Source organism: Erpetoichthys calabaricus, chromosome 6 (assembly GCF_900747795.2).
Source record: "Erpetoichthys calabaricus chromosome 6, fErpCal1.3, whole genome shotgun sequence".
NCBI lineage: Eukaryota > Metazoa > Chordata > Cladistia > Polypteriformes > Polypteridae > Erpetoichthys > Erpetoichthys calabaricus.
This window is the reverse complement of record NC_041399.2, coordinates 32,011,445-32,030,735: the sequence shown is the minus strand read 5'-3', so window position 1 is coordinate 32,030,735 and position 19,291 is coordinate 32,011,445. Positions and strand designations below refer to the sequence as shown.

The window sequence follows — 19,291 nt, the reverse complement described above, 5'->3', positions numbered from 1 at the left end:
CCCTGCCACTGAGAAGCACCTCCATGCTTTAATGTAGAGATGTTATTAAATAGGAGATGAGCACTGCCTTATCCTTGCCACACACCATACTTTGGTTATGCCCAAAAAGTTCGATTTTTGGCTCATCAGACCAGAGAATCCTTTTCCTTATTCTCACAGACTTCTTTAAATGCCATTATCTATCTATCTATCTATCTATCTATCTATCTATCTATCTATCTATCTATTTGTCAAACTCCAAGTAGGTTATCATATGTATACTACTTGAGAATAGCTTCTGTCTAGGAGCTCTAACACCTGATTGATGGAGTGCTGCTGAGATGGTCATCATTCAGACAGATTCTCCCACCTCTCCCTATTCAAAGCTGTTCATACCTGATTACTCAATTTAACCCAACAGACAGCTCTAGAGGTCCTAGTGGTTCCAAACTTCTTCCATTTATCAATCATTCATTACTCTTTTCCTTGGAAGACTCAAAGATTATCCACATGCCTGACCTACACCTCACCACAACTTTATCACCAAGGTCTACAGAGAGTACACATTAGACCACATGTTCTGACATGCGGTGTGAATTGTGTGACCTCATATGCAGAGGTGCGTACCTGTCCAAACTATGTCCAATCACTTTCCCATAGGTGGACTACAGTCAAGTTCCAGACACATGTCAAACATAATTAAAACAGGATGCAAAATTTGTATTGTTACAGCAAAGGGTTGGAATGCTACATGAAATTATTGTAGTTTGTGATTTTTAATAAATGTACAAAACTTTCTGAAAACATGTTTTCACTTGTCATTACAATTTAACTTCAAATTAATAAATCTGCAATTCAATGAAGTGTGTAGAAAGTGAAGGAGTCGGAATACTTTCTGAATCCACAGTATATTCTATATACAGTGTCATGCATGTGCAACAGGGGGTAATTTTCCTGGCTTGAATGAAGTGATATCAATCTAGGACAAGAGGGGCCACTGTCTCAAAAGGTTTCTTCCATTCCACCAGTAGCACTGAGAACATGCCCAGAGAGGGCACCCAAACATAGTCGTGATACCCTGAGTGAGCCGTGCCCTTTCCAGTCACGACAGCAGGTGATGGTTGTTTCCTTACCAAGATTCGAGATTGAGGGAGTTCCTGTGCAAGATCTCAGAAAAGAACAAAACAGAGAACACTGTGCAAGCCAAATTTGGGCAGCTATCTTTCCATTTCTACCATAGTGCACCTCTTTTGCCTTTTTTGTTTGTTTACATATTAAACAGTGTTACCCCAGAGAATTGGTACCCCAGAGAGTTCTTCTATTTTGCTCTGGTCTGTCCACCGGTCACAACAGTTACCTATCGACGTAAGTTCTATTGAGTTATGTCTGATCGTACTTACACCAAAGATCAGTAGCAGGTATCTATCTTATATCTGCTCTAATGACTGATCAAACATTTGACAGTCATACAGGGCATATTTTTCTTCCTGCACTATGCACATTCTAAACAAAAGCAACTGTGCTGCCAGCTTTATAAGTGTACAAGAACTGACATATAATACAGTACATATATGTACTTAACAGTTACAATAGACATATATTTCAGATATATGTATGTACTCTTTATTGTTATATGTTATTGTGTACTTTTGTCTATTTACTAAGAAAGACAAAAACTGTACTATGTAAAATTTTGCTACCTGCCTCATAGCATATCTAGCACCAACTCCTTGCATCTAATCTTGTTGACATGCATCTCCTGTGCATGCTTTGGATTTCATAGCTTCTATATTTTCATGAAATCAGGTGAATCGTGGCCTCAAAACACTTCCAAGATAAGTCTATGGTTAAATCCAGGAAGAAACAATGGGTCATTGATTTGAAAACAAAGTTACAACTTATCAAACAATATGTAAGTGGCAAAGTAATGAATATTTTGCATGCAACACCAGCTGGTTCCACTTTACGATAACAACAAGAACCAGATCCAGAAATGTTTCCCCCTAAGCACCATAGAGACCACAGCAAAGACACGAAGTTTGTTTTAAAACACTGAAAGAAAAAGCAGGTGCTGAATAGGAATATATTTGACCTCTCCCCTACAATTATTGAGATATGCCTGTATTCACTTACGTCTCTAGTGCCGGAACATAAATTGGACACAAGTTGATGGATGCCTGTAATTGTATATATACAATATGAGACATTCTATGCATTGTTATATTTGTTGTCATAAGTTAGAATGTAAGTTTCAAAAGTATTTGGATAAGATATTCGAAAAACTTAGATGTTAACTAACCAAATAAGCTTGATGGTTAGAGTGAGATCTTCTTATCTGTCAAGCTTTCTATGTCTTTACAAACCCTTCGTTCTGATCTGAAATTAAGTGGGAACAACACCCTTCTAGACAACACTTTATTCAACTGTGAAAAAGCAAGAAAGACTTTGTAATACAAGGTGTAATGAATTTGACTATGTCTTTCAATGAATTAATTGTTAAATATTTGAGTTTAATGGATAAGTTCTGTATTTTTCTGAATTTTTGAATCGTAAAACCACTCTATATACCTTCACCCTATCTATATATATAATTCACTAAGCCACCGCCAGCGCAAGCAAGGCACCCATGGAAGCACACAGGACGGAGCCACGCCCACCAACTCTAAGACCATTGGATACGACAACAACTCGCAGAGCCACGCCCACCAACTTGGACGCAGCAACTCACAAAACACGGCGTCATTGGATACGACGACAACTTGCCGAGCCACGCCCACCAACTCGGACGCAGCAACTCATAAAACAGGGCGTCATTCGCGTTCGTCTCTGCTACACTCCATATGCACCTCTGAAGAAGCATGTTTGTCGCAGATGTGAATCGCTGTATGCAGCATGTAAAACAGTTTGCGAGGGGTATCCCATGGTCTTACAGTTGGTGGGCGGGTCTCTGTTAGTTGCTCTTGCGAGTGGGCACATGACCAGGCAGTGTGTATGCTTCGAGAGCGAGGGTGGACGCGACAGCACCATCTAAGAAGAATCATATTTGTCGCGGATGTGTTCCGCCCTCTGCATGCGCCCGCTGTCCAGCCCCGTCCCTCGCTGTGGGAGACGGGGGCGTGGCGGCGGTCCTCCAGTTTTGAGTCACGGGCAATTGTATGTTGCTCTCTCCAGAGTTCCCTTACAGTCGTATCCTCAAACCCACCCCATAAGAAGCATGTTTTTTGTGGATGTGAATCGCTGTATGCAGCGTGTAGAACAGATTGCGAGGGGTATCCCATGGTCTTACAGTTGGTGGGCAGGTCTCTGTTAGTTGCTCTTGCGAGCGGGCACATGACCAGACAGTGAGTATGCTTCGAGAGCAAGCAAGAAGAGCCTAATTGTCTTGATCTGAAACAAAATAAAACTGAGGTGCTTCTAGTGGGTCCATGGTCTTGGACTTCTCGGCTCTTCTCTGTCTTTTGCAAACCTCAAGTCCGCAATCTTGGTGTTATCTTTGACAGTAACCTCTCTTTTGAGAAACAGATTAATTCTGTAGCTTCACCTATTAAGTAAGATCAAGCCTTTTTTATCTTCTAGGGATCTTGATAAAGCTACTCCTGCTTTTATCTTTTCTCGCCTTGATTACTGCAACTCGCTGTATTCTGGGATTAGCAAATCCCTGATACGCAGGTTAGAGTTGGTCCAGAATGCTGCTGCTCGCTTTCTGGTTGGGGCAAGAAAGTCTGATTCTGTTTCTCCAAAATTAGCTTCTTTACACTGGCTGCCTGTCAGTTTTTGAATTGATTTTAAAATCTTGTTGCTAGTTTTTAAAACTTTACATGGGCTTGCTCCTGCCTATTTATCTGAATTGTGTGCTTTACACCAGCCATCTAGAGTGCTTAGATCTTCTGATCAGTTGTCTCTTGTTGTCCCTCGTACCAAGTGTAAAACTAAGGGGGACAGGGCTTTTGCAGCTCCTGCTCCTCGCTCTGTGGAACTCTTTACCTCATAATAATAATAATAATAATTCTTTGCATTTATATAGCACTTTTCTCACTACTCAAAGCGCTCAGCAATTGCAGGTTAAGGGCCTTGCTGAAGGGCTCAACAGAGCAGAGTCCCTTTTGGCATTTACGGGATTTGAACCGGCAACCTTCCGATTGCCAGTGCATATCCCTAGCCACTCATCACATAAAGGAGTTGTCTACAATTGAACTGTTCAAAACAAGATTAAAGACTCATTTCTATTCATTTGCATTCCGTGACTTTCAGTAATACTGATGGCTTCCTCATTGTGATTATGTAACATTACTTCTATTTATTTTATTTATGTTCATTTATTTTATTTCTATTTATGTTAATTGAATGTTTTTTTTTCTTCTATTATTGTAAAGCACTTTGGCCACAGCATTCCTGTGTTGTTTTAAATGTGCTATATAAATAAATTGACATTGACACTCACCCGATTCAAATCCAACTGAGCAGACCATCCATATGTTGTAGAGAAAACTTAAGAGGACAAGCCCCAGAAACAACCAGGAGCTGAAGATGACTGCATTTGAGGCCCAGAAGAGCATCACCAGAGAAGATCCTCAACATCTGATGATGTCTATGAATCGCAAGACTTCAAGCAGTCATTGCATGCATGAGAGAACACAACATATACCTACAATTTCTATGTCCCAAACATTATAGTGCCCTGAAATGAGGGGAACCATATTGAAAGAGTGTTGTCATTTCTACATGGTGCCACCAAAATGCATGCAAATACCTTTAAATTAAAGTCTGCAATGTGCACTGTAATCACGTTAGATCTGTTTGATTTGTAATTTTCTGTGGAGCAGAGGGGTAAATTAAGGAAAAATATGTATGTGACAAAAACATTATGGATGGCACTGTATACTATGTTTGTGGAGAAAAAACTTTGATTTAATATCAAATTTATCCTTCAACTACTTTATCTGAATTCCATAATAAATAATAACAGGGAACAGATGACAAGAAAAAACATGTCTAACCATTCATTCACTCATATTCTTAACCTACTAGAATTAAAAAATAAAAAATACTAAGGGTTACTGGGAATAGGAACTTGTGTCTGCAGCACTGGAGGCAAGACAGGAACCAATTCTATACAGGATACTAGTCAACTGCAGAGCCCACTGACTTACACTTGGCTAATCTGGACCTGCCAGTCAACTTACCATGCACATTTTATGGATGCCAGTGGACTTTGAAACATCTAGAGAAAAACCATATGAACACCAGGAGAATGAACAAACTGTAAACTGGCAGCATCCAAGCCAGGATTTAAACCTAGAACTGCAGTGTAAACTCTACTGATTTTTAAAAGCTGTGCTACCAGTCCTTAAGGTTCCTTTCAACAGCTGGAGTTACAGAGGAACTACTATAACACATTTATTTACTATTGTGATTAACTGTATGGCTTATCAAACAATTTTTGAAAAAAAAATGCATTCCCCTCCTTAATATAAAAGCCTTACAATGAACATACTACAGTAGTTAGCATGGAATTAGTGTTATTGAGACGTAATGAGTCACTCTCCCTTCTCAGTTTCCCATTGACAAAAGCAATATGCATTTCTCACACAAGCAGAAAATATCAATTGCTATCTTCTCTCCATTAAACCAACATCACTTACCCCTACTACTTTTATCAATTTTTGATCATGTTTAAACATGAGCAAAGCACACTATGAACAGCTGCACTGATCTCCCCCCACCAAGTCACTTTGCACTTCTATTAGCAATAAACAATTGTTACCATGGTACCGTATACCCAATAAAGTAAGCACACAAACCTGAAACTTCATAAGGACCTGCCTTACTAGCTCCTATGACAGTAGCAGAACACTCTACATGTTCCACTGACATACTGAAAAGATTTGGGAATCCAGCATAAGAACACCAAACAGAATGTGTTTAATCAGATCCCATTTTTAACTTGTGTGCTGGAAAGTGTAACAGTTTAGCCAGAGTATCATTTTTCACATCTATCCCCTAAATGCATGTGGAAGAGGTATACTATATGTCCAGTGGCTTGTCATCAGAATTGTGGTTCTTAACAGAGCGCTGCCCTCTCATGGTACCCACAGCAAAATCAATATATCCTCCCCAGTGGAATACTGTAAGTGGTACAGATGCAATAAATCAAAATACTGACAAAACATGGTTTGTGGTCACATAGGTAGAAAACTATAGAGTGTGTGTACACCTGATGGTTGGCAATTGATCTTTTACATCACTAATAGGCAGGCTGCTTTACTATCAGTTCAAATTGGATGAATTTATACATGATGTACCATGCATTAAAATTACATTTGAATGATTACTTACAACTACATTGTCACAGTCCAAAAACTGCACAATAGATTAACTCACCCTGTGACTGGAGCCACCTGCCACAAAGGTTCTGATTAGTGAAGAGCCAATTAAAACAGTAAAGGTTAAAAGCAGGACCGCAATTAGAAATCAAACTTTCTTTAATAAAAGAAACAATCAACTGCTTTTGAAAAAAGAATCCACATGCTTTCTTAAAAGGTGTACTTATTTATTACCAAATTAAGAAGAAATGTGCTCATCTTATTTTGGGACTGATTTAAACATGTAGATATGGAGAATTCCCCTAAGGGAGAAGTTAGTGAAAAGTTTTGACAAAGGAATAATTTGGAGGCAAGAAGTTGAACAGTGAATAGAAACAGAAGGGACCAGATGGAAAGGAAGTGAAGGGGTGAGATCAAGAGGGAGGCCAAAAACTCAGTGGATGGAGAAGGTGACGAAAGTCATAAATGGGTTACCCAAGACTGCAGAAGTTGTGAAAGGGAAGGTGGAAATGCAATAACTCACTCTGGATAAGTTCAGGTACTTTTTTGAGACTATTTTTGTTTCTCTAATGATTTAATAAATAATGCACACATTTAGTGCCTTTTCACCATGTAATCTTCACCTTTACTTAAAAAATGATATGCATGTCTCTGTGTGTATTATCTACAGCCTACCTTACTCTTATTGGAATCAATCCTTAAATGCTTAAGGTACAAAAATATTTGTGTTGTGAAAGAGTACTGCAGGCAACTTTTAAAATTATAATTCAGTTGACACTGCTATTAAAATGGTCATATTCCAGATATTGGTAACAATTTAATCGGCAAATCATTTAACTGTAATATTTATTTTAATAACATACTTTGATTATACTCAATGTGCAGGACTACAAAAAACAGATTTAAGCTAGCAGTGCTGTCTAAAATTTACATCAATGAAAACAAAAAAAAAAAAAAATCAGAAAACAAGATATCTAAAGATAAACAACACTTGAAAACAGTAAACATATATGCAACTCATCAGGAAATAAAATTTTAAGTGCATCACAAAGTTCAAGCAACAACGAATAAACCAGCTACATTATATATTGTAGCATGCGGCTGGAGCCTTTGCCAAGCTGGGACGCCTCCACGCTGAAAGTACCGGGGGAGCAAGTGTGGCCAGAACGTTACTTCCTCCAGGACGCTAGATGGTAACCCTTCTGGGTTTCAGTGGTGCCTCTGACTCCCACAGGGATTCATGGGAGTTGGAGTGTGGTGCAGCCCTGTTGGGATCCGCAGGCGCCGCCTGGAGGTGCTGCGGCAGGAGCTGCGGAGCCCTTTTGGGCAGTTCTTCCGCCACACCCAGACGTGCTGCCGGAAACGAGTAATCAAGCACCAGGAGCACTTCTGGGTGTGTTATAAAAGGAGCCAGCAGCCACTACTCCAGGAGCCAGAGTCGGGAGGAGGAGCGACGAAGCTTGACCCGAGGAGTGAAGGAAAAGAGTAAAGGAAGGGATTCATTGTTTGTGCATTGTGCTGTGCTTTGGACTGTTATACTTGTGGGGAACGGGGATGGCGTTTCCCACAAGGGAAAAAGAAAAATAAACTCGGTGTGCCTTGAACTTGTGTCCCACGCTTGTCTATGTCGGGTTCAGCTGGCGGTGCCAGCCTGGTGGGCCACAATGTATACAGCTGCTCTGCAAGGTGATTTTTTTTCCTTTCTCAACATTTTGGCAGTTACTTGTACAATGCAAAAATCACACTAAGAAATTAAAGGTTACTAATAGAAACAGGCATCAAGGCTTAATACAACATTTACAATAATGTATTACTTTGCATAACTTACATCAGAATATAGACATCAGAAAGTCTGGGTTTAAAGGAACATACATAACTTAAGAATCTCAAACCTGCCTAATCCAACTCAGGGTATCTGGGGCCTGCAGATTATCTTGACAGGATTGGGTACCACCTGGGAAACAATACTGGAATGAGCAGCAGTCCACTGCCCTGCCGACTCATACAGTTTATTCAAAAATTTATATTTTTTTATCTTTACAAATATCTACGATTATAACAAATGTGTTATCTGTTAGCCTTTTTTATTTTTGAACTGAAAACCTTTATACAGTAAATGATCAACTTCAATAGTTCAAAGTGGAATATTGTTCATATAAGGTATATATTTCACCACAGAATACTCCATGAGAAGGACAGTAGTTTGGCAATAAAAAAAATTATAAGCAGATGTGTGTGTATGTCTGGTGTATAACAACAGTTTTATTAAAAGAAATTTCAGGCGTACTCTGTTTTAAACCAGGAAAATAGATGACAGTTTTTGTTATTTCTCTGTAAAACACTCATCAGAGAAGAAAGAGGATTGTTAGCCAAGTAAAAGTCATATTGATGTAAATAAGCATGGTAAAGAAAATACAATTATAGTGTTGCTATCTTTCAAATAATTAAAAAAATATTAGACCTCTGATATGAAAAAACACTCCTTCAAAATCACCATCATGTTGCTTAAGTTTGATAATGGAGGGCACAGAAACATCAATAAAAAACATATGCTGATGATAAAGATACTAAGGAAAAACATTTTAGAGTAATGTAAAACTATAGTGTGCCAATCTAATCAGCAGTAAACAAAATCAAAACACAATGTAGAAGTTTAGTAATCAATCCCAATGAAAGATTCGCTGTTTTGTTATTTAGTACACCAAGAAATAAAACACTAACACCAATGTGCATCCAAATGAACCTAAAAATGTCACAGGGCATCTACCTACTATATAGAGTGCTCTCCATAATGTTTGGGACAAAGACACATTTTTCCTTGATTTACTCCTCTACTCCCCAGTTTAAAATTACAAATCAAACCATTCAGACGTGATTAAACTTCACATTGCAGACTTTTAATATGCAGGTATTTTCACACATTTTGGTCACACCATGTAGAAAAGACAACACTTTTTCTACATGGTCCCCCCATTTCAGGGCACCGAAATGTTTGGGACACAACAATGGGTGGGTATATTAAAGCAGTTATATTTAGTACTTTAGATGCATATCCCTTGTATGCAATAACTGCTTTAAGTCTGCTATTCACAGGCATCAACAGATACAGAGGATCTTCTCTGGTGATGCTCTGCCAAGCCTCCAACGGCAGCCATCTTCAGCTCCTGCTTGTTTTGAGGGCTTGTCCCCTTAAGTTTTCTCTTCAGCATATGGACGACCTGGTCAATTGGATTGAAATCAGGTGACTAGCTTGGCCATTCAAGAATTTTTCCATTTTTTAGCTTTGAAAAACGTCTGTGTTGCCTTAGCAAAATGTTTGAGGTCATTATCTTGTGTATGAAGCCAATGAGTTTGGAAAAATTTACTGAAACTTGAGCAGATGTTTCAGTACACTAAAAAATTCATTGTGTGACTGCCGTGAAGATATGTGTGCCAGTACCTGTGGCAGCCATAAATGGGCAGGCCATAACACCCCCACCACCATGTTTAATAGAGGAGGTGGTCTGCTTTGGATCTTGGACAGTTCCTTTTCGTCGCACACTTTGCTCTTGCCATCACTTTGATACAGGTTCATCTTTGCTTTGTCTTTCCACAAAGCCTTTCTCCAAAATGCTGCAGGCTGCCCATCCTATTTTTGTGGCGAACTAGTGGACTGTAACTTGCAGTGTGGCCTTTGTATTTCTATTCATGAAGTATTCTGCCGATACTTGTCTCTGACATATACACATCTGCCCCCGAAGACTGTTTTTGATCTATCGCACAGGTGTTTGGGGCTTTTTCTTTATTATAGTGTGAATTCTTCTGTCATCAGCAGTGGAGGTCTTCCTTGGCCGACCAGCCCCTTTGTGATTACTAGGCTCACTATTGTGTTCTTTCTTCATAATGATATTCCAGACAGTGGATTTGGGTAATCCTAAGATTTTACTGATGTCTCTAATGATTTATTTCTTGTTTTTCAGCCTCATAATGACTTCTTTGACTTTCAATAGCACAGCATTTGTCCTCATGTTGAACAATGGCAACAAAAGACTCCAAAGGTAGTCTGTAAGTAGAAGTAAGCTGAGGTAAATTATGCCTACACTAATGAAGCAATGAAACACACCTGAGTAATCACAAACTCCTGTGACCGTCCATAACATTATGGTGCCCTGAAATGGGGGTACCATGTACAAAAGGTGTTGTCATTTCTACATGATGAAACCAAAATGTATGCAAATCCCCTTAAATGAAAGTCTGAAATGTGTACTTTAACCACGTCTGAATTGTTTGATTTGTAATTTTAAACTGTGAATCTGATAAGTAAATCAAGGAAAAATGTGTCTTTGTCCCAAACATCACAGATGGCACTACAGTATATATAAGGGACAAAGAGAGAATGAGAGACAAAATATATTTTCTGCAGTTCATAAAATGTAAGGCTTTAATAAAAAATGTAGGTACACAGGCATATGTTAGTATAAACTCACTGAGCAAATTATTAACAAATCCTGTACACTTGCTTATCCATGCAATTATCTACTCAGCTAATCATGTACCTGGAGCATAAAATGGTGCAGATATGGGTCAGGAGCTTCAGTTAATGTTCATGTGAAACACCAGAATTAAGAAAAATGTGATGTCAATGATTTCTCCCACAGCACAATGGTTGGTGCTGGTTTGAGTATTGTTGTAACTGCTCAGCTCCTGAGATTTTCAGGCACAACAGTCTCTAGAGTTTACTCAGAACAGGTGCAAAATACAAAAAAAAAATTGTGTAGCACTGTTGTGCAATGTTGATGAGAGAGGTCAAGGAGAATGGCTTGAGCTATCCAAATATCTACAATAAATCAGAAAACCACTCTGTACAACTGTGGTGAGCAGAAAAGCATTTCAGAATGCACAACATGCTGAACCTTGTGGTGGATGGACTACAACAGCAGAAGACCAATGCCAGGTCCATATCTATCAGCCAAGAACACAATGCCAAGACTGCAGTGGGAACAGGCTTACCAAAACTGGACAGCTGAAGACTGGAAAAACATAGCCTGGTCTGACAAATCTTGAATTCTGCTGGAGCATGCAGACGGCAGCATCAGAATTTGGTGTAAACAGCATTAATCCATTCACCTAACCTGCCTTGTGTCGACAATCCAAACTGGTGGTGGTGTAATGGGGTTGAGAAAGTTTTCTTGGGTCCAGTTAATACTACTCACTTGAATGCCATGTCCTATCTGAGTATACCTGTAGTTGCTGACCATATACATGCCTTCATGGCAACAATTTTCCCATCTTCTAATGGCTACTTCCAACACGACCAAGTACCATACCATACCACAAAGCAAAAAAACGCCAAGGAACAGCTTCAGAAACATGGCACCAAGTTCTGTGTTCCTCAGTGGCCTTCCCAGTCACAGGAACAGAATCCAATAGAACTCCTTTTGGATGTGACAAAACGGGAGATTCACAGAATTAATGTACAGCTGACAAATCTGCAGGAACTGTGTGATGATATCATGTCAACATAGACCAGAATTTCAAAGGAAAATTTCCAACATATTGAGGAATCCATGCCATAAAAAGCAAAAGGAGGCCCTATCCATTATTAGTACAGTGTTACAAATAATTATTTTATATATATGAGAGGTAAGAGATATAGAATCTCTTTTCTGCTGTTAATACACTGTAAGGTATTAACAAAGAAATCAAGTACACAGGTATGTTAGTAAATATATGAACCTAGTATATTTTAATCTATACAACAATCAACATAGGAGCATGAACACAACAGCAGCCCATTACTGTAGTAATGAATACAAGGTTGAAAACAACCCAAGACAGTATGCTGCTTGACCACAGGTAAAAATACTCAAATACAGAGCCATTTTTTAAGAGTAGTATGAACAAGAGCTTAATCCTTAATCATTGGGTACAAGGCCAGGATCAGAACCCCGAGGAGGATCTGATTGCAGATCAAAATATACTAGAATATTCCTAATGTAGTCACCTTTTGATGAGGTTTACATCGTTACACTATTTGATTTAAAAATGTGCTTTGTGGGAAGCCTGTGGTTTTATAAGGGCTCTATGCTTTTATCCCCCCATAAACTGCTAAAATACTGTATGTCTGCAAAGTGCTGACTTCTCAAGGTAAAAAAAATAAGTGAGGTTGTCCTTTATGGGTAAATTGTAGCATACATACAAAAACTCGGTTTCTTTAGTAGCTACTTAAAGAACACTAAAATATTACAAAAACACTTGACAAAAACAGGTCATTCAGCCCAACAAAGCTCACCAATCCTAACCAACTAATTCCCCTAAAACAACATTAAGTGAAGTTTTGAATGTCCCTAGAGAAGGGGTAGGCAACGTCGGTCCTGGTGAGCCGCAGTGGCTACAGGTTTTCATTCCAACCCAATTGCTTAATTAGAAACCAATCATTGCCAATCTCAGACCTTATTTAATTTTATGGCTTGTTAGTCTGTGCAATGTAAGGCTCTTATATCGTAGATTTTTTTCCTTTCCAAAGATATCATCCAAATGATATGAAGCCTAAAACAGATCATTTTCAGTCTGTCACATTTTTCTATTAAGTGTTTTATTAAATCAAACAGTGCATGATGAACACACACAGATGTAATTGGAAAAAAGCTAGCTGGAGAACTGCTGGCTGCTTTGTCTTTTACATCTTATTGCTAATAAGGAGCAATTAAAACACTGAATGCAGCAGTTTAAGATTGAAATAAGCAATTAAGGTTGGAGAACCTTAACAAGCGAGACCACTAAAATGAAGCATCAAAATGTCACTTAAGCAATATGTGCTTCATCAGCAATAATTGAGTTCTCATTAAGGAACTGGGTTGGAACAAAAACCTGCACATACTGCGGCTCACCAGGACCGACGTTGCCTACCCCTGCCCTAGAGTCCTACAGTCTACAGCACTACCTGGTAACGATTCCATGTGTCAACAGTCAGTTCAATGTATGAAGAAAAACTTCCCAATGTTTGTGCAACATTTATCTTTAACAAGTTTCCAACTGTGCCACTGTGTTCATGCTTAACTCATTTTAAAGTAACAGTCTGCATCCACTGTACTAATTCCTTTCATAATTTTAAAGACTTCAATCAGATCACCTCTTCGTCTATGTTTGCTTAAACTGAAAATTTTCAACTCTTTCAGACTTTCCTAACTCATACAACTGTAGTCCCAGAATCAGCGTAGTTGCACTTCTCTTGAAAAACTGCACACAGTACTCCAGATGAGGCCTCACCACCACCTTATAAAGCTTAAGCATAACCTCCTTTGACTTGTACTCTAACACATGGTGCTATATAACTTTGCATTCTGTTTGCTATCACAATCGTTCCAGAACACTGCCATGAGGTTAACAGTGACATGTCCATAATGACTCCTAGGTCCTTCACATAAGACATACTTCAAGTTTTATACTTACAATTGTATATTCAAATCTAACATTTTTACCTCCTACATGAAATAACTTACATTTACTTACATTCAATTTCATCTGTCACAAAACTGCAAAAGCTTGTATGCTATCCATGTCCCGCTGTAACAATTCCAAGAATTCTAGATTATCTGTCAATCCGCCTAACCTGGTATCATCTGCAAAGGTTGACTTTCAAATGGTCTATTCTTCTATGTCACAAACAGGTGTTAGGAGTTATTTGCAAGGTATCTTGGATTAAAATATTAGTAAAACAAATGCATTAATTCACAGACCGTAAACCCACTTATTAAAAGGGCTAAACGATCGTTTTCAGTTAAATTTGACGTACAGGTCTACACTGAGAAAAGGTATACGTTTGCAAGGGAAACTACAAACTGCCTCGTGCAGTCTTTTTAAAAAACAGGATTGGATGAAGATAACGAAATCATAAACTAATTTTTCCCTAACTTGCTTTAATTGCCATACATATAGGTGAAAGATCGGATGTCGACGACAGGACAGCGGAATCCTCCAACTGCACACTGCAGGTTTGTCAGGCTAGAGGCAAAGAGGTCACAGCGGATGACAAGTCTGATGAGAGGCGGAGGAGGAGCATAAACGCCGGTAACGTTCCAACGTGAGCGATGACAGTTTGCCTCACACCCTTCCAGAATTTGCAGACAGCGAGCGCTGCAGACAGCTGGTACGCGACGCTCTGTGACAGGCCCGGGGGTTTAGGCACAGCCGGCCGCACGGCCCAAAAACCCGGTCTAGGAGGCTGTGTCAGCTGGTAGCCATACACCGCGTGTTTAAAGGTGCAAGGCGCAAGGCGCAGGCATCATGGCTGTAAAGTATAGAGCACCGCCCCCTCCTCCCACCCGCCAGGAGCTCTGCATCCCGACCCTGGCTGCATCCGTCCCCCCAGCTTCACACCCGGTCCCCCTTTCCTCCCTCCTGCCGACCGTCAGCTACGCCCAAACGATACCAGCACGACGCCCGGCTCTTCCGCAACAATTCCCAACACTCCGGCGGGTCCCCTGGTTCGCATTCCCACGGCATTTTACCTGTTTTCCAGGGACAGACCCCAGTAATACCTCCAACATTGGCAAACACTAAAGAGAACTGACACACGGCACGGACCACTACCACGACAGGAGGAATCGGCGGAAGAAACGAACAACGGAAGCGACTCGCCATTAATCGCCCGTTTTACATTTGCCTAATTGTTTAAATGCCATCGACTATGCCAGTGAGAAAACAACGACAGTTGACAGGCATCGTAAAATACAACAACCCCCACGATTCATTTCAAAATGGTACAATCCAAATCGCTCCTGCTTCCTGATAGCGAAAGTGCAAGGACGGCGAGCTCCGCGCAGCTGCAGGTTCCCGGCTCGACGCTGCGTGACGTGGGAGTCCGTGTTGGCGGCTTGGAGATCTCGTTCAACTTTTAGGATTTTTTTTTTTTATTTTAGGAAACGATTTTCCTAAAATACTATGGTATTTTTGATCCGTTGTATGTTTATAGATAAGTGTTTTCCTTTATTAACCTTTTCATTTTACAGACATTTCAATGTAAGACTGGCCTGAATCACGTGAACTGTGCGCTCCAGATTGAGTGGAAAGGAAGCTCGTCGTAAAGTGCCAGTATTACCAGACCTGGAGGACATTCAGTTGCATGCTCAGCGCCTCTCTCCCCTACCACACTCCTCCGCGCTAAGGTCGGCATAATTTCAAATTAATGTTGAGGTATTTAGTTTAATTATCCACTCTTTTCATTCCCGAAAGCATATTGCTGTTGTTGACACGGCCACCTCATGAAGGTGATCGGCAGAAGCTGATACAGCACCAAGAGTGTACATTTTTCTAACTTTGTTTCTATTCACTTCTCAGATTCCAAAAGCAATCACATGCTGTCCAAATCAAAAAATGATGCTACTTAAGTCCATAATAGCATAGTGTTTTTTTTGTGGACAGCTGTTTGCTGCTTTTTTTATTCCATGTTTTCATGAAGTAGTAATCTGTCCAGTTTAAGCTCACTCTAGGCAGAGCCAGCTGTAGTATTTTTGTTGCCCTAGGCGAAGCTGAAAGTAGCACGCCGCCAGCATTTCAGCTTTAAGTGGTATCATCACTGCTAGACCAGTGCATAAAAACTCGGAGATGTGACAGAGGAAATATGGAGGGTTTGGATACAAAACAGTGAATTTACAACTTGAGAATCACAGGAGGGGGGTTACTTACTTAGTGTCTGTTTACAAGATCTCAGAAAAATATCTGCTTTAGGGGGTGACACTTTAGAAAACATATAGGAATTGGGCAGTATTTGCAGACTATTTAAAATATCAACACATTTTTTCTATAAAGAAAAATAATGTTTTACATTATTCATTTACCACTTTAAACTGTTGTGCTATGCAGCTCAACTAAACTGGTAGCTTACAATGGTTGTGACAGTCTAGTTATAATTTTATCAAGGCAGCACCATAAGCTTATAAATTTCATTTAAATAAATGAAACAAATCGACAAACTAATGTCACAAAATTCAATGAAATTGAAGTAGGATGAGTATCTTTAAACAGTTACCCTTGATTCCTGTTTACAGTTTCCAATGCATGGAAATGAAGCAACATAATTATCCATTCAAAGTACGACTTAGATTAGATCTACTTTATCCCCAAGGGGCAATTAAAACTTTAATTATGATATACAGTAGATTAGTGAATAGTCATATTTACAAAAATATATATATTAACATAATATATTATATGTTTTAATTAATTTTGTTAATATTTTAACAACTAGCGTAATAAGCAAATACAACTCAGAGGTACTGGAGTTTTCTACATTGTATTGGGACTCTTCGTTCCGTAACAAATGCTGCCTTGTCTTATACTCCATTATCTGGGTTACAGAGCACACCCCTAAAACAATAAAAGAAAGCTTTCCCTACCGATCAGTTTATCTCCTGCCACTCACATTCGGTCTTTCTCTATACCGCAAACACTCCTACTTATTGTCTCCTGACTCCGTACTCAAAAATTACTTACGCCGCATCTTCCTTTCTCTCCTTTCTGCTGTCACTCATCTCCTAAGAGTTATGTCTGCCCCTTACAGAACAGAATCCCTTCACCCAGTCGCATCACTTAAAGCATTCATTCCACCCTTTCTGCTCCCGCACAGTGCATCACAAGCTGCCTGCACGTCACAATATATTAATAGAACACAATTTAAAAAGAAAATTACAATACAAAATAACATTAATACAGAATAATATTACCGTCAGTGGTTTCCGTTTTCAATACTTTTTCAATTTTGTCGGCATCACGCTTTATATCGTTCACTGTTGTTCTTCATACTCTGTAAGTACTTAAAGCATTTTTACAGTTTTGTAAATGTTTAATAATTTTACTTTTTTGTGACAATTCCAACACCACACGCCTATGGCCATAACAATGTATAGTAGATCAATTATAACAAAAGAGAAAAGCTACGAAGTGCTATTAAAACTGAAGGTACGTAACTGATACTGTGATATTTTATTTTTTGGCCCTGACAGTTAACCGAGACTGGCGGATAATTGAAATTTTACTGTATTTGCAAAGTTTTAATGCAAGTCCATTTGGGAGATGATTATAGTTTTAATTAAATCAGCTTTTACCAATGCATTCAAGGAACGTACCTCAAGTGGAGTTTCCAGACATTTGTGATTTACTTTGAAGTCCCATTTGATTGTTTAATTTTATCTGTGTCTTCTATGCAATGGCCACTGGAAAAAAATAAAAAATGAAACTGAAGCTGCACCTAAAGAAAATAAACGAGAATGTTCTGCATAAAACCGCTGAGAATCTGAGTGAGGTGCATCATGAGATTAGGAAGACCATGTATGGGTCATCAGAAGTTAAGACCAAGTATGCCAAATAGTATAAAATAATTTAATTGGGGAGTTGTATTAAGTCCAATTGTTCGTAAGTCAGTATTGCTTTAAAAAAAAAAAAAAACTTTGCCACCCTAGATGACCACCTAGTTGGCCTAAATGGTAGAGTCAGCCCTGACAGAAGATAACCGACAAAGGGAACACTTTACCTTGAATTAGTTTTGTTTTTGTTACGTTTTGTTAGTGTATACTTACTGCAGAAGACATGAAAGGGTCTTCATTATGGAGGTACCTATGTAACCACCACGTAATCCTAGATTGCAAAGACACCTTTGCTAACAAATGAGATTTACAGTAACTTCAGGTGTCTCCAGATGCCTATGTTGTATTGTAAACCTGACCTGCGTGACAGTCATTATGGAATCGAACTGTAAAGTGAAACATATGCTATAAATAGCAAGCTGTGTTGTTACCTCTTTATTCTATTGCCAGATGGATCTGGGTGGTTGCTCACTATTAAGCTCTCTAAAGCACTTGTCTGTAGAGATGTGACAATACCAGAATTTTTCTGTCCAATACAGATACTAATGAAATGTTACAGTACTTGATACCTATTTGATACCACAGCAAAAACAGAAGTCCCATTCAACAGCTTTTAATTAAAAGCACCACCATTATTCAAGTGAACAATATTATGTCCTTTTTGTAACAGAATGTAACAGAATATAAAATATATAAATACTAATAATAACTTTAAAATAGTAATAAATCCATCAAGTAGTTACCTAACTATCATTTAAGTAAACTATTATTGGCATTCATATGTACCAAAAACAATACAGGGTTTAAATATAAATGTGTGATAGACATGAGGGTTCCCCAGTGTAACATTGGGGGAATTTTATAATCTTGCTGGGATTTCAGTGTAGGATTTATAAAGAATGCTATCTTCATGTACTACTTGATTTATCTTATGTGCACATTCCAAATTTATTCTCTTACATTTTCACTTCAGTAACTGAAAAGTACTGTTTAAAATCAATACTAAATATAAAAATTCAAACAAACACATCTGAACTGTTGAATAGGTGAATTTTAATTTATACACTCACTTTAAAGCTGTTTTTGCAACAGCACACATTTAAAATCTGGTTTATCAGAGAATCCATCTATTAGGTTTGTGAAATTTGCTATTGTTAGATTTATAAAATGTTGAATATATTTGCATCATTACATTTGTCAAAGAAGTACAAAAGAGTAATATTTAATGGATAAGTCAATTTAATTTTCCAATGTCACAAATCCTGGTGCCTTAATTTAACAAATATGTCTCTTCTTTTTTTGTCTAAGCTTCAATTTCTTATGTGAAATCAAATTTATCAGTTTTACATGAAAACTCATGTAAAACATCCTTTGTTGTGCTGTTTTCAAACTTAATAATATATGATTGATCAGGCTTTGTTATTGCTTAATCTGTTTACAAATCCAGAATTAAAATATTAACTGGACCTACAGTGTGACTGGTACACTCATGTACTTATATTTCAAATGTATGACATGTGTGCTTTCACTTCATTCATTATATTTTCATTTGGTTTCAAAACACAAATGAAGGACACAAATTTATCATTTGCATATTCACAATTAGTAATTAAGTATGCTGTTTTTGCCTATCCTGCTGACTTAATC

The 19,291-nt window shown here is 38.5% G+C and overlaps 1 protein-coding gene across 5 annotated transcripts in view; it reads right to left on the bottom strand.

Annotated features, from left to right (window-relative positions):
* stau2 (staufen double-stranded RNA binding protein 2) overlaps positions 1–14,927 on the bottom strand; it is a 368,617-nt gene extending 353,690 nt beyond the window's left edge. For 4 of the 5 annotated variants that reach the window (XM_028803455.2, XM_028803458.2, XM_028803457.2 and 1 more), the window contains exon 1: positions 14,792–14,927. The gene's annotated coding sequence lies outside the window, so the exon portion shown is untranslated. The remainder of the gene's footprint in view (positions 1–14,791) is intronic. The other variant, XM_028803456.2, reaches the window with a different exon arrangement.
* Between the last annotated feature and the right edge of the window lie 4,364 nt (positions 14,928–19,291).